At 37.4% G+C, this 16,405-nt stretch overlaps 1 long non-coding RNA gene and 1 other non-coding gene across 2 annotated transcripts; both read right to left on the bottom strand.

The window, feature by feature from the left end:
- Positions 1-11,468: 11,468 nt before the first annotated feature.
- Positions 11,469-15,560, bottom strand: LOC120533793. The gene is made up of 3 exons (XR_005634621.1): positions 15,453-15,560; positions 12,453-12,669; positions 11,469-11,920 (listed from the first exon to the last, which is right to left on the bottom strand). It is a non-coding gene; the product is annotated as an uncharacterized LOC120533793 (long non-coding RNA).
- LOC120534792 lies at positions 15,031-15,170 on the bottom strand. The gene has a single exon (XR_005634801.1). It is a non-coding gene; the product is annotated as a small nucleolar RNA SNORA57 (small nucleolar RNA).
- Positions 15,561-16,405: the final 845 nt, after the last annotated feature.

The raw sequence follows: 16,405 nt of genomic DNA, 5'->3' as shown, positions 1-16,405 counted from the left end.
GTCCTGAGTGTGCTCTATTTCAATAACATTTTTTTTCCAAGCAGCACCTAAACCCAAAACCATTTCTACCACCCCATAGCCATCCATTAAACGTTTCTGTTCTTCCATGGCTTTGAGAAATGCACTTCCATATATCTTTAAATATTTAACATACTTCAAAGCATTTCATGATCTATTTGAGATAACTTACACTCCTGTCAAAACTTAAGGAAGCTCAATAAGTTATTTTAAGATATATTTTCAATTACCTCAAAATGAGTAGGGGGTTATTTTAAGATATCTTGAGATATCTCAAAATGAACAGAAGTTGTTTAAAGATACATCAAAATGCCTTTCCAATATCAAAGGATATACAGTAATTGTACAAAAAAGTACAGAAAACTTGAAATACTTTTGAAAAACAGATTACTGTATTATCAAATATATGAAATGCATTTCAAGTCATCTTAAACTTCTTTTGGAGGTATCTCCTAATGTTCTCATACAGTGGAGGGTAATTGTGCCTGAACATGGGAATTAGCAATGCCCCTCGCTGTAGTGTTGTAGACCTTACTCATTTTTCAATACATTTAGGAAACTACATTTTCCTACATGCTGTTGATTTCAAACTGTAAACTGATCTAAAATGGAAATGTTTGATTTCTGAAATTGACGGTTACTCCACCCAAGGCTGATTCAAACTTTGAATTTTTGTGTGGATCAATTTCAGTTGCTGGCAGTCCTTGCTAAGAGTAAGGAAGTATTGAATTTGAATAGATCTGTATGGTGAGATGAATTGGCTATTTTGTCAAATTTTACAAAAATAAAAGATAGCACAATTCATATGTTACCATTCTTAATTGAGGCATTTATCATTCTGCTGTTTGATTTCTTGCTTTCCTACAGGCCCTAGATACCTTTAACTTGTAAGCTGCATGCCAATCATGAAGCTTTTAGTGATGGCTCCCATTACAGGCTTACAGTAATCACATTTTATCATTTTAATTATTCAAATCAATGCTATTTTTTGCCATTCAATGGCAGCTTAGCAGTATTTCAGGATTTATGGAGGCTCTTAAAATAACCGCCACTCTCTCTACTGGTTGCAGGCTCATTTCTTTTGTGGACCACCAGGGGGTGTACCAGCTGACCTACCTGACACAGACAGGCAAAGACACAAGTGCAGGTGCAACACATGTATTTTTCATGTGGCAACAGCTATCCCTTGCTTCCTACCTTTACAGCAGAGTTCTCCAGTACACCAAGCACATGTAATCTTCGCTCTTTGCTCTTTTCTCATTGCCACTCCTCCTCCAGCAAGCTTCACCCTCTTCCACCTGACTCTTGCTCTGGGATTAGTGGCTGCCAACTCCTTTGATAAGGCACCTGGAAGAGCTCCAGGTGTTCGTTCTCTGACTTCCAGTAGCACTTGCAGGTGTGGCGGAAGTGCTGCAACCCAGGGCTCTGACAGCATCCAAGCTCCTTCTGGTGGTAGCCCCGGGCCCCAGCAGTGTGGAGTTTCCAAGTTCCAAACCCGTGGCCCTACAGCAAGCTAGGTGGACTGCCCTCTACTCTTCCGGGAAAGATAATAATAATAATAAATTTTATTTATACAAGGCGCCTTTCTAAGAACTCAAGGACAATGAACAACCAATAAAGATATAAATAAAACACATTATAAACAACTTAAACATAAGAAAATACAGAAAATATAAAAATTAAAACCAAACAAAGCCACTGTAATCATAGAGAAAAAGCCATTTTGAACAGATGGGTTTTAAGTTTACATTTTAAGGTTGAAAATTATTTTAAATTCTAAGCTTAGTAGGTAGTGAGGTCCAGAGCTTGGGAGCAGAACAGCTGAATGCAGATGCAAATTAATATTATGTAGGTGGAAGTAAGCAGACCGGGTGATGTTATTAATATGAGATTGGAAAGATGGAGTACTGTCAAGGATGACACTCAGACTCTTGACCTGAGGTGATGAGGAAACAACGGAGTTATCATTAGTAAGTGATAACTCGGCTTTGGACAATGATGATTTTGGGCCAATGAGGAGAACCTCAGTTTTGTCACTGTTTAAGAAAATTTTAAGAAAACCTGGATTTAATTTCAGCCATGCAGTCAATAAACGAAGATGGTGGAAAAGAAGAAGTGGGTTTAATAGCAAGGTAGAGCTGGGTGTCACCAGCATAACAGTGAAAATTAATGCTATATTTACAAAAGATATTGCCAAGGGGAAGAAGGTAAATAATAAAAAGAAGAGGCCCCAGGACAGAGCCCTGGGGCACACCTGAAGTAACGGGAGGGGGGTTCGGATGTGAAAGTTTTAGGCTGAATGAACTAAGTGCGGCCTGAGAGGTAGGATCTGAACCAATCAAGTGGAGTGTGGGTAATGCCAATCAAAGATAATCGATTAAGGAGAGTGGTATGACAAAGAGTATCAAAGGCTGCACTCAGATCAAGGAGGATGAGAATAGTAATTAAAGTCAGCAGACATAAGAAGGTCATCGGTAATTTTAACAAGTGCCGTTTCTGTACTGTTGAGGGGGCGAAAACCAGACTGGAACTTTTTATATAGATTATTATGAGATACAGTAAGTGGGAGTGAAGTTGGATAGCTACTATTTTTTCAAGACTTCTAAAGGTGAAGGGCAAATTAGAAATACGGCGAAAATTATTGAAGTTAGTAGGATTGGCACCAGGTTTTTTCAGTATTGGGGTTATTGCAGCAGTTTTAAAAGATTAAGTAACAATACCAACAGTGAGAGAAAGGTGAATTATAGCAGAAATGAGAGTGACCAAAGAGGAGAGGCAGGCTTTAACCAGAACTGTAGGGTGGGGATCCAGCTGACAAACAGATGGCTTAGATTTGCAGATGAGATCTGAGATTTCTGAGGAAGTGGGAAGCTGGAAAGAGGAAAATGAATGAATAGGCGAGTGTAGTTCAGAGGAAATACTGAGAGAATCTGGACCGAGGTGTTGATGTATCCTATGGATTTTCACGTTAAAAAAGGACACGAGAATTACAGAAAGCAGTTGAGTAAAGGTGAGATGGTAAAGAGTCTGGAGGTTGTGTAACATTATTAAGTAATGAAAACAAAGACTTGGTGTTACTTTTATTACAAAAAATTAACTGAGTGTAATTGTTAGATTTCATTTAGGCTATACAATCCTTATAATAAAGTACATGATTTTCATGCATCTCTTTGTGGACAAAGAGTCCAGTTTTTTTATATAACCATTCAAGTTGCCTGCCCTTGGCTTTCAGAAGCTGACGTTCAGGTGTAAACCAGGGGGCAGAAAAAGAAAGATATGTTTTTTATCGGAGCAATATAATTAAGAATATCAGAGTCCAGTGTTATAATATGAGACCAAGTCTTCGGGAGTGGATAAATTATAAAAGTCCATTTGGGAATCAATTCTAGAAGACAGAAAATTCAAATTAATATTCTTAATATTACAAAAAGATATGAGACGGGGGAGCTCAGTAAGATCGAGAGGGACAACACCAGAGCATCAGATCAGGTCCAAGATATGTCCTTTACAATGGGTGGGAACATCACTGTACTGCTGGTATCCAAAACACTCAAGGCAAAAGATAAAAAGTCTCTAGTGAGAGGGATATTACTATTGTCCATATGTATATTAAAACAGAATTATGTTTGAAATAATTGTAGATAAATGGGTGAGAAAGGTAGCAAGATCATTCAAAAAATCATTGTCTGATTTAGGAGGGCGGTAGACAGTTGCAATGATAACAACATTTATTTATATAGCACATTTTCATACAAACAGTAGCTCAAAGTGCTTTACATAATAAAGAATAGAAAAATAAAAGACACAATAAGAAAACAAAATAAATCAACATTAATTAACATCGAATTAGAGTAAGGTTCAATGGCCAGGGGGGACAGAAAAACAAAAACTCCAGACGGCTGGAGAAAAATAAAATCTGTAGGGATTCCAGACCATGAGACTGCCCAATCCCCTCTGGGCATTCTACCTAACATAAATGAAACAGTCCTCTTTGGATTTAGGGTTCTCACGGAAGGGCTTGATGATGATGATGGTCACGTAGACTTCTGCCTTTAAATCCATCCATCATTGTTGGAGCATCATGAAGCTTTGAGTAGGTGGAGGTGGCGCAGGCCACCACCACAAAGAAACCGGAAAAAGAAACAGAAAAGAGAGTAGGGGTCAGTATGGATTTTAGAGCCACCATGAATAGTTATTATGAGGAATTGAACATACAGAGTATCAGGATTAAGTTAAATTAATTAAATGAAGTTATAAAAGGCCATGTTAAAGTAATGTGTTTTCAGCAGTGTTTTAAAGTGCTCTACTGTATCAGCCTGGCGAATTCCTATTGGCAGGCTATTCCAGATTTTAGGTGCATAGCAGCAGAAGGCCGCCTCACCACTTCTTTTAAGTTTTGTTCTTGGAATTCTAAGGAGACACTCATTTGAGGATCTGAGGTTACGATTTGGAATATAAGGTGTCAGACATTCCGATATATAAGATGGGGCGAGATTATTTAAGGCTTTATAAACCATAAGCAGAATTTTAAAGTCAATCCTGAATGACACAGGTAACCAGTGTAGTGACATCAAAACTGGAGAAATGTGTTCGATTTTCTTTTCCTAGTTAGGATTCTAGCAGCTGCATTCTGCACTAGTTGCAAACGATTTATGTCTTTTTGGGTAGTCCTGAGAGGAGTGCGTTACAGTAATCTAGTCGACTGAAAACAAGCGCGTGAACTAATTTCTCAGCATCTTTCAGTGATATAAGAGGTCTAACTTTACTTATGTTTCTTAAGTGAAAAATGCTGTCCTAATGATCTGATTAATATGTGATTTAAAATTCAGATTACAGTCAACAATCACCCCTAAGCTTTTTACCTCCGTCTTGACTTTTAATCCTAATGTATCCAGTTTATTTCTAATAGCCTCATTGTATCCATTATTGCTAATCACTAAGATTTCAGTTTTCTCTTTATTTAACTTGAGAAAGTTACTATTCATCCATTCTGAGATACAAGTCAGACATTGTGTTAGTGAATCAATAGAATCGGGGTCATCAGGTGCTATTGATAAGTACAGCTGTGTGTCATCAGCATAGCTGTGGTAGCTCACGTTGTGCCCTGAGATAATCTGACCTAACGGAAGCATGTAGATTGAGAATAACAGCGGACCCAGGATAGAGCCTTGTGGAACACCATATGGATATCATGTGTCTTGAGTTGTAATTCCACAACTAACAAAAATTTTCTCCCTGTCAGGTAGGATTCAAACCAATTTAAGACACTGCCAGAGAGGCCCACCCATTGACTAAGGCGATTTCTAAGAATGTTGTGATCAATGGTGTCAAATGCAGCACTCAGATCTAAGAGGATGAGAACAGATAAATGGCCTCTGTCTGCATTCACTCGCAAGTCATTTACTGTGATTTGTTCTAAAACCCGACTGAAATTTATCAAGAATAGCATGTTTATTGAGGTGGTCATTTAACTGCATAATGACTGCCTTCTCTAGAACTTTACTTAAGAAAGGCAGGTTAGAGATGGGTCTAAAATTTTCAAGAGCTAGGGTCAAGATTATGTTTCTTAAGTAGGGGTTTAACTACAGCAGTCTTAAGACAGTCTGGGAAGACCCCCGTATCTAATGATGAATTTACTATGTCAAGAACATTATCAATTAGCACGCCTGATACTTCTTTGAAAAACCTTGTTGGTATTGGGTCAAGGATGCAGGTGGAGGTTTTAATTGAGATATTATTTTTGTAAATCAGGTAAATCTATCCTAGTGAAAGAGTTTAATTTGTTTATAACAGGATGCTGGGGTTTAGGAGGATCCTTAGTGTTGGAGGGATATACTATGTTATTTCTAATATCATTAATTTTTTGATTGAAAAATACAGCGATAGCCTCACAGGTTTCACTGGAAGCACTTAGGAGGCATTCCTTTGAGTTACCTGGGTTTAGTAGGCGATCAATTGTAGAAAATAAGACTCTGGGATTACTAGCATTGTTATTTATAATCTTGGAAATAGCAGCGTCTCTCAAGACGGACAGTGTTATTGTATTCTGTTATTTTGACTTTTAATATTTCATGGTGGATAGTAAGTTTAGTCTTCCTCCATTGACGCTCAGCTCTGGCATGTTCTCTTTAAATCAGACACTCTTTGGGTCTTCCATGGTATAACAATGCTAGAAGATTTTTTCACTGTCTTTTCAGGTGCAACTATGTCAACAGCAGCTCTCACTTTAGTATTAAATCTTTCCACCTTACTATTTACATTATCCTCACTATTATAGCTGGCACTATAAACGGACTGATTGCTTAAAATGTTTGTAAGTTTTAAAGCTGCTGCGAGTCAAAGAAGCGTTTTTAACAATATGCTTCTCATGAGTGTTTTTATCATTATTTCTATATTAAAAGTAGAAGAAAATGGTCTGATAGACCAATATCAATGATCTGTTTTATATCAACTTTCAGTCCTTTAGTAATCACTAAGTCTAACGTATGACCTGCTTTATGTGTAGGCTGATTTATGAGTTGTCTCAAATCAAAAGAATCCAGGAGGTTCATAAATTCTTTTACTTTTAGATCACACTGATTATCTATATGAAAATTAAAGTCGCCAACTATTAGGAGTGTGTCATAGTTAGTAATTAAAATTGACATTAAGTCAGAGAATTCCTCAAAAAGACGCTTAATTTTGGAGGTCTATACACGGATAATACTAGAACTTGAGAATCTCCATGAATAACAACGGCGAGATACTCAAAGGACTTGAACTTACCAAAACTGACATCTTTACATTTTAACCGGCTCAGTAAATGTTAGCCAATCCGCCCCTTTTCCCTGGCGGTCTGCAGTAAAACTGTAATCCAGAGGCAGATTCGATTAAAACAGCAGCGCGCCTGATTTAAGCCATGTTTCACTTAGTGCAATAAATCTATTTTTTTATCACTAATAAGATCGTTGATAAAGACGTTTTGTTAGTTAAAGCTCTAACATTTAATAGTGCCATATTTAATGTTTGGAGGTGCAGAGATGAATACTATGTGCTTATTGATATTTGGAATAGGAACTAAATTATTTTTATTAGCGCCATTCTGTGTATTTTTTTTGTTTAATCTGTGATGTTTTTATAGTTTTAATAAATTGTTCCTCTAAAATAGTAATTTTAATTAGATTATTGGATTTATACCGTATTTCCTAGATTTTCTACGTGCATTGAGATTGCTTATTACAGTATTAATGCTGTGCACTTGAACGGAAGATTCTATTAAACACTTATCATGTCCTAGCACAACAGTATCATTTCGGAAGGGGTTAAGAGCAGAGATAGATAGTCAAGAAAAACGAATTACCTTCGATATGTTTTCGGAGAGGACCCGGGCACCGAAACTGTTCGGATGCAGGCCATCACGCTTGAAGAGACGCGGCCTTTCCAAAAAGAGATTCCAATTGTTGATGAAACCGACATCCTTCTTCTTGCAGTAACCCTGTAGCCAGTTGTTCAATTCCTATGGTAGGAATAGGCCTAGAAAATTGACACACATAATTTCCTGAACACAGTTTCGCCCCGAGTCCTTCTGTTAAAGGGGCATCCCAACCAGGCAAGGGTACTTATTATACATTGGACAGTCTTTGTGAAATTTATGCTGATGTGAGATTCTGACCCCCCCACGAAATATGCAAGGTGCTTCACTGCATGGAGACAGGCAACCCAAATATGGAAAAATAAAACCAGTTTATCAAACTGAATTTTCGACTGCCATCACTTGCCACCTGAGCATAATAAATTAAAACTGAGACCATCTCAGATGAAAACATTAAAGTAACTTTTGTCATGCAATAAAAGCTTCATACAACAAAAAAGAATGTGTCCAGTTTTTATGCAGTTGTTTATAGAAAATAAGCTCAGAAGTGAGCTTACATTAAGAATTCAATGTCACAGAATATACACACAAGTCTGCTAAATTACAAAAGTGAAATCAATGATCTTTTGATGGATGACACACCCTGTAACACAGCAATTGTTGGTCATATTTTGAGCATGAGCTGAGACAGAATTCCTTAACATGAAACAGAGGTCTTTATACAATTAAGGAATATTCCAAAATTTAGACCTCTTGTAAAACTGCAAGATACTGAGAAATTAATGCTTTTGTTTTCAAGTCAGCTAGATTACTGTAATGTACTCCTAACTGGTCTACCTATAAAAGACATGTTTTTTATGTCTGTAACATCAGTTGCAGTTAGTTCAGAACACAACAGCAGCAAGAATCTTAACCAGAAAACCAAAATTTGAGCACATATCACCAGTTTTAGTGAGGTTACATTGGTTGCCCATGTCTGTTAGAACACTCCAATAATCTTGCACCTTACTATATTTTGAGTGCCTGACCCCCTACATTCCAAGACGTTACGTAACCTTGCATCTTCTAATATCAGCCCTGCTTATAATTCCAAGAGCCAAGCTTAAAAGTTGTCAGGCCTTTTGCTATTATGCTCCAAAAATCCGGAATCCCTTATCAACCAAGATACTCCAACTTGTGTTTTGGCCTGGAACCCCTGCAGATTTTTTTTCCAGCTTAGCTGTTTTTTTTTTGTTTGATTTTAACAATCACCCTGACAAAAACAAATCTATACTTAAGGATTCTACTTCTAATTATACATCTCTCTTATGAGTGTGCACTATTTAACTTTTGTACACTATTTACTTATTACCTAAATGTTTTTCTTTGCATGTACCTACTACTTTGACATGAAAATACTGAGCTACATCTTTTGTATGAAAATATGCTATAGAATAAATTGTTTGAAGAGCACTGTAATTCCTTCAGAATTTGTGGTGTTTTTGGGAAAACAGTGCCTTAATACAAGACTTGCCAGTTCAAATTTAACCCTAGTGCCTCCACATCTGAAGAAAAGTAAATACATGAAGCAGGACCACCGATGTCCTTAATACATTTCCTTTTTTTAAACAACAAACATGTCTCAAATCACAGAGCATATTTGGTTAAACAGCTTTGCAGCTTCAAAGCAAACATATTAAGGCTTTTGTTTTCACATTTGGTTCCATGCACCTTGAAGCCCATCTTCAAAACTACCACTCATATTCTTGGTTTAAAATTTTCATACTTAAAGATAAAACAGTGTCTTCACTTCAGAAAGCAAATTCATGTTGAGAAGATAAGTTGTCCATTCCGCAGCCCCCCCGTCAAAATTTATGTTGATTAGAGGACTATTGTTTTTACTTGTCATTCTACTAAAGGTCTTTTGTAAGTATGTGCTGGCAAAACTCACGCCGTTACTTAAAAATAGGATAATTCAAAAATATTCTAAATTTGATGGATTTCTACAAAATCAACGTTGCAATGCAAGTCAGACTGACCACCAAGTGTAAAGGAATCCAGCAATTCATAAAATACTCTGATACACAAGTCCAGAAAATAGGTTACAGCCCAAATTCTCATAACCCTTACAAGCTTGAACTTAAGTTGTGTGGCACATTTTATCCTTTTAAGGAGTTTCCTCTTAATTGCTCGAGTTCAGTGTTCTTGTAATTTGCATAGGGATTCATATTATGTCAGAGCAAAGATCATCCAAAGGTTTATGTCCAACCATAGCGAGGAGTTCTCAGCTTCTTATAGTTACTAGTACTTGATTCTCTTAACCTTTAAAGTGACAAGTGGTTGCAGCACCTCAATTTAAAACTGCTTCAATACAAGTCATTACGGTACAATGTCATCACATAGACTAGTGGATATACCATGAACAGTGGCTAGCAAATATGAAGTATAAAAAAAAAACCCTAAATAATCACTCACTGTATTTACTACCTTGCAATCTTAATTACTTACCTGTGTGTTAAAATTCAGTTACTGGGTTTGTTGTAGGAGTATCTGTGCCCAATACAAAACTACTAATAGCAGACAACTTGCAGCCTTCTACAGGCTTGCCATTTAGAAATATGTCCATTTTCCTGTAGCTTTAAATGCTCAAGTCTTATTTTCCATTTATTTTACCATTTTTCTGTGTAGTTTGCTTCCTTCATTGTACCCCAATACTGGCAATTAAACAAGCAGAGCTGAGACCCAGGTTAACAATGACTGACTAAAGGCTGCAACACTTTCAGTTTCAACCCCATCAATTAAAAAAGCAGAATGAAAATCAGGATAAAAACTGTTAAAACATTATGCACAAAGATAACTGCTCAGTCATTTTCATAATTAGTTCAATTTCTACATTGACCCCAAAACACAAACTGGGAAATAGCTCATTGGGCAAGCAGTCCAATTAAAAACAGTTGGTTGGAAGAAAATCATGCAGCCACAGCAGATGTTGAAGTTTAAATAAAACTGGATAGATAAGTTTTGCTTTATAAACAAACTCACTTTACATGGATTTTTATCAGGCATGCAGAAAGCCATTAACCACCACCTGCTTTCCATGGTAAATGGCTGAACTGTAGCTCTGTACACCTGACAATGAAGGTGTAGAGCAAACACCACGACAGAGACTACTTTAGATAAAAGTACACCCAAGATGGGCTTTCATTTTAGACTTGCACATTAATCTAAACTCTGGCTGGATCAGATGGACAAACCAACACTTCAAAAAACACAGAACCAGTTCCTATCTGGAGGAGACTTCAATCACCAAAAGTTACACCTTTCTTCAAAACTAGTTGCATTACATTTGTCTGAGGAGCAGAGTGCAAACTGGATTTCTAAGCTCACATTCACAGCAGAACAAAAAGCTACTCTCCAGAGCCTTGGAGCTGAATGCCCAAACTATCTCCAGGATCCACATTACCAAGCCCTGAGCTAGACTTTGCAACATTACTTCAAAAAGGGAACTTTACTACCTGCACTTGTGTTAGAAAGAGTACATCCGCCTCCCCCACGCGTTCAGAAATCCAGTGTACTACTGAAGTTGCAAGTTACATATACAGTAGCAGTACAAAGGTAACCCAACATCCCAATTCACTAGTTTGTCATCCTACTTTTTGCAGTGATGACTCAAAAAAATGCCTCTCATAGGGCACAATTCCTGCCACACTGGGCTTCCTAGAGGACCTGAAATTAAACAGTAAATGAAATTACTCATATCAAATAATCCAAATGCCAGGAGGTCAAATGCTCACAAGATCCTTAAATTTGCTAAAATATCTTCCAAAAATCCTTATGTGCAATGAGATTTGCTTATGACCTTGCCATTCACTGGCCAGGTATCATTCCACATCATGGCTCATTTATGGCTACTATCGGGCATCACATGTTCAACAATACAGAGTATATTGGAAGCATGCAATTAGATTTAAAATGGGGGGAGAGAGATGGGGAGTAGAAACTGCCTCAAACTAGTATCCGAGGTGCATAAACAAGCAGAAACTCCGTTCACCAGCCCAGCTGCAAAATTCTCTAGGCTATTACTACAAACAAGAAAGAGTAATGGATACCAAAATAAGTATTTTAAATAAGTTTATTGAACACTTGTAATAGTAAACATTGAGTAATGACATTCCAATCTGCTCATGCCTCATTAGCTGCTCTAGTTGCTCTGCAACAGGCACGACTGTCATTGGAAAGATTAACTATTTCATCTTCCATACTTGGAGTAGCAGACTGACAGATTCAGAATATTTCATAGTGCAACCAATTTAAGTTACATGAAAAGAATGAAATTTTGTAAACATTTGATTAAAGTATTACTGGTTGACATTGCAGCTTTATTTCAGGACCTTCAGTTCCCTCCTATCCCCATTACTTAAAAAGATGTCATCTTCCACAGGCGGATGTCTTTTCGTAAGTGCAGGAGCTCCATGCAACATAACACGTGTGCACACCATGACACCTGTATACTCTTACAATTCTGCCCAATGGAGCTTGTTTTACCAACTGCAGCAAATAAGCTTCAGCTTCCTGTTGATGGAAAAATAGAGGGGGGGGTGAGAGAATCAGTAAAATCCTATCTTGGAAAAAGATTTCATAGCAACACACAACATATCTGGAAATAAGGAATACATCACAAATGTTACAACACTGTTTCTAGTAATGGCCCATAATCTCCATGCTCCTTAAACAAGACATTAAGAGGATTTCTCATACAGTGGGTGTCAGTGTAGCAAAAACTATTAAAACATGAATAAAAAAATTGAAATGTTTTACAAAACAGTATTCTAGAAAATTTGTGGCATGTTGAATAGAACTGATATTTAGATTACATATGTTACATTTAGATTACATGTTTTTATCATGAACATTTTAATATTGTGATGTTGCTCAAAAGCTGGAATGACACTGAACCCCACTGAATCTTTATGAACATAGGATTAAAGAGGGTTCTGGGCCTTCACTACACAAAAAAGGGGGCACTCAGTATTCCTTTGAAACTGCGAGCACCCAAAAATACAAAACACCAGTTGTGAATTGGTTATGTAGTAAAGATACTCACCTGACAAACAGGAGCAATTAATAGAGCCGATTCTCACTACATGTGGTTTCTGATGCAGACTTGAGCTAATTACTTGAAGTCACTTTAGTTCCATATTGCATCTCCTTGTTCATAGCATCATGATAGTTCCCGTTTGGTCTTAATGTGGATCAAGTTTCCATTAATCGAAATGTACCTTGAGTGAAAAACGCAGCTTGTACCTCTTCCATGCTGTTGGCTGACCAAAAAAAAAAAAAAAATTCTGGCTACTACAATTGCGAAATTCATAAGTGGCATTTAGCTCCAAATCCAAACATGCACTTCAGAATTAAATACCACAAGCCTAATTATGGCCAGTTATGGCATGGGGCAAGAATGCATAAAATCAAAATTAACAGGAACTCTGCCCCATGAAAGAGGAAACAAAACTGGTTCACTGAGAATGCAAAACTATATTCTCCAACATGGGAAAAAAAAAATCTTGAAAATCATTTAGTAAACATAGCATCAGCATCCCGTTATAATTTGCTATGAATCCTTTGGTGTTAAGGACTCATTATAAAAATAAAAAAACTTTTCAACCAATACCTAACTCTAGACGTGCAATCATATTCACTATGTAACAATTTTTGTTCCTGGCTTCCAAGAGTTATATTTCAACTGCTTACGTCTAAAGCCTATGGAAAAATGACTACATTCAGCACAAACTTTGATTGTATGACCACAGCCCAGAAAATTACGTATTTATAATGACAACACAAGAGAATTTCAATCCTTTCGTTCATGCGGTCTGAAACACCACATGCATGGTAAATAGACAAAGACAGTCAAAACCACTAAAGGTTCAGAAATGAGTAGGTTTTCTAGATTTGAGACTGTACTGCACTGAAGCAGCCCCCATAATGTAGTCCCCCATCAAGTTTTCGTTATACTGTCCTTGCACGCTTTCATCCAACAAGTTCCACTGCTTGAGCCTGGATGTCAGCTCAGCATTAGACTTGGTAAGACCAAGGTCTCTGATCAGATCGTTGACATCTTTCTGGTTAGGGAAGTATGGCCTTCTCTCCTCAACCGCATCTGTGAAACCGCAATCTGGATCTGCAATATCTTCCTCACTGACTTACTGCCGTTTCCTGAAGATGGCTGATCCCTCTTCAGAGGAGTGGGAATGGGCAGCTCGGGGCAGCGTGGTACTGGGGCAATGGAAGAAGGAATGTCTGGATAAACGATTTCAGGCGCATTCTTGCCAGTGCGACGTTTGGTAGGATCCACCATGCAAAAGTAGCAGTTGCTTGAGTGGTCAGTCAGTTGCTGCCAAATTCACGGGATAGCAAACTTCATGGCTCTCTTTTCTCCCCTGTACCAACCTCCAAGAGATTTCTTGCAATATTCGCATGTGAAATGAGGCGCCCAGGGCTTGTCTTGATCCGACAGGCATGCCGAAGTATGCCTTGTAAGCCTCGCACATCTTACAACATGCTTTCACGGAATACTTTCTCGCTTGTCTTTATAAATTGTCCACAGACGTAGCAAAATGCATCTGCTGGGTGCAAGCAACCTCTTGATGCCATGTAAATAAAAAAAATAAACCGAAATGTTGGTTCGAGTCACCTGTGCTTTTATACTTGTATGACTACTACTGGACAGTCCGAGAACGTTCTAGAAAGCTATAAAAAAAGTTTCTTGAAAGTTCTAGATAATTCTGGAAAATTATAGAAACTTCTGGACAGTTCTAGCAGTTCGAGAATATTCTAGAGGACTACTCAGTATTGAATGTGAATTGAGAATTTTCCCGAAAACAAATTTCAAAATATTGTCCTGATCACAAAAGCAAAGTTTGTGGAACAGCAGCTATTTTCTATTTTTTTTAGGCATAACGGGTTAGGAAAACACACTTTGAACCCAGGAACAAAATAAAAATTTGTTACATAGCGAATTATCTAAATTAAATCATGTTAATTACCCTTTAACAAGTACTGCTAAAAACTTACTAACTACTCGCTTTAAACACTGAAGACAAGAACACCAAAATGCATACAGTACCGTTCCAATCAAATTACTCCTGATCAAATATAGATAAAATCCTAACCGAAAAAAATAAGCCCTTAAACCCTAAGAGCAAAAACTTAAGTGTTCAGGTGCCCCGGGACACAAAAGCGATGTTTCCCGTGAACGCATTTAAACATTAAACACTGTAGCTGACCGTATTTATACAGTTGTGCCTCTAGCTTCAAACCGTCAATTTAGAACAGATTTACAATATTAAAAGTATATCAAGTGTTCGTTATGTATTTCGTGTAGTATAGGGTGGTCCAGATCTAATTATGCAGATCGTGTGGGTGGACTTATTTAGGCGGGGACGATTCCGGTTCGGCGCGAAGACGATTCTTCATGTCGTCAGTTCGCACACTTCGATTGTCCGGGATTTTTCTGGAGATATTCTGTGTAATAAACTTAATAAGTTATAGCGTAATTTAAAATTGCATAATTAGATCTGGACCACACTATACATAATTGCTTTATGTTCAAAACCTGCTCGCTGTATCTCGCGACTATTACAAAAATCTACCTTAGAATTGCAATTTTTAGTGAAACTCCATTTTGTGCCAGTGATTGAGGATAGGACCAGGAGACTGAACTGCTCTCTGGTACCGAAGACATTGCACTGCCACTTTCTGTCCCTCCGTACATAACACGCATGAGCACGGCAACAGCAACATGCATGCCAAGAAATGGAGGAGATTACCACGAATCTGCTTGCATATACTGTGGAGCCACGATTGGCAGTTGCCTAAAACTGTCAGGCATGGTTGGATACTTAGCATCAATATTTTTACAGAAATCAATCATGAATAAGCCATTATGCCCTCCCCTAGCTATCCGGTAATGCAATTGTGTTAAAACGTTCATAAGTATGAATTAAATCAGTATTTTCTCACTCTCCCTGAAATAAAAAATAAACACCAAGAAAAACATTCGTCGAATCAGTAGATAAATCAACAAATACCAAGTAAAATATACCTTAGATAGGCGACCACTTTTTCAATAACCCACAAAAACACATTCTTCTCCTTCTATCCCGAATGAAAAAGACAGTGAGGCGCTGTTCCTGCGCTTTTATAGCTCAACAAGAAGACGACGCTGACAAGAGTAGACGCAGTAGTAAGCATGACAATATTTTGGGCGCCATCTATTGTTCGGCGATATAGCCCATCCAACTCGCCAGTACTGCATCGAAAAATACATTTACAGATGAATTAATACAGCGTTAATTAAACATGAAATTAATTTATATTTTTGGAATATTTTATTTGAGTTTTTTACTTATGTTTTATGTTTACAAATGAATAACTTAAAAGCAGAAGTTATCTTTAAATATTATAATTAATAATTTGAAGATAAAACTGTACTACAAAATGAAATGTTCACTAATAGATGTGTTAGTTTTCTATAACATTTAAGAAGGCAGAATGTCAGACCTAACAATGAGTGAGCTCTGGGGCGTCACTAACGTTAGCACTTAGGGTAGCTTTTGCCTTTGGGTTTTCATGCAATTAAAAAGATGGGGTGGGGTTGATCCCATGGGTTTTTTATGCAATCATCCTTGCATGTTATGCAGAGCAGGTGGAAAGAAAGGACTAGACTTGCGAAGATCAGAGGCTAAAGCCCTCCTAATGACACCACTGGGTGGGCTATTACTTACTGTATATATGTATTGTGATGGGAAAGTATCAACATGGCTGCCTTCCACACCTAGAAACAACACCAAATTAGCTAGAAAAATGGCGTATTTATTAAATGACAGGAGAGATATCCATAGGGAATAATACACAGTGCAAAGCAGTCATGAAAAAACAAACCTAAAGTCCTTTCAGAGCTAATCAACATTTTCATCTTAAGCAAATGGACATGTGTTTAAAATTAAGAATGTAATATTGTGGATTCAGGCTGTTAGTTTAGAATAAATTATTCAA

Source organism: Polypterus senegalus, chromosome 8 (genome assembly GCF_016835505.1).
Source record: "Polypterus senegalus isolate Bchr_013 chromosome 8, ASM1683550v1, whole genome shotgun sequence".
NCBI classification, from domain to species: domain Eukaryota; kingdom Metazoa; phylum Chordata; class Cladistia; order Polypteriformes; family Polypteridae; genus Polypterus; species Polypterus senegalus.
Note: the sequence above shows the minus strand (reverse complement) of the source record. Positions and strands in the feature narration are given on the sequence as shown.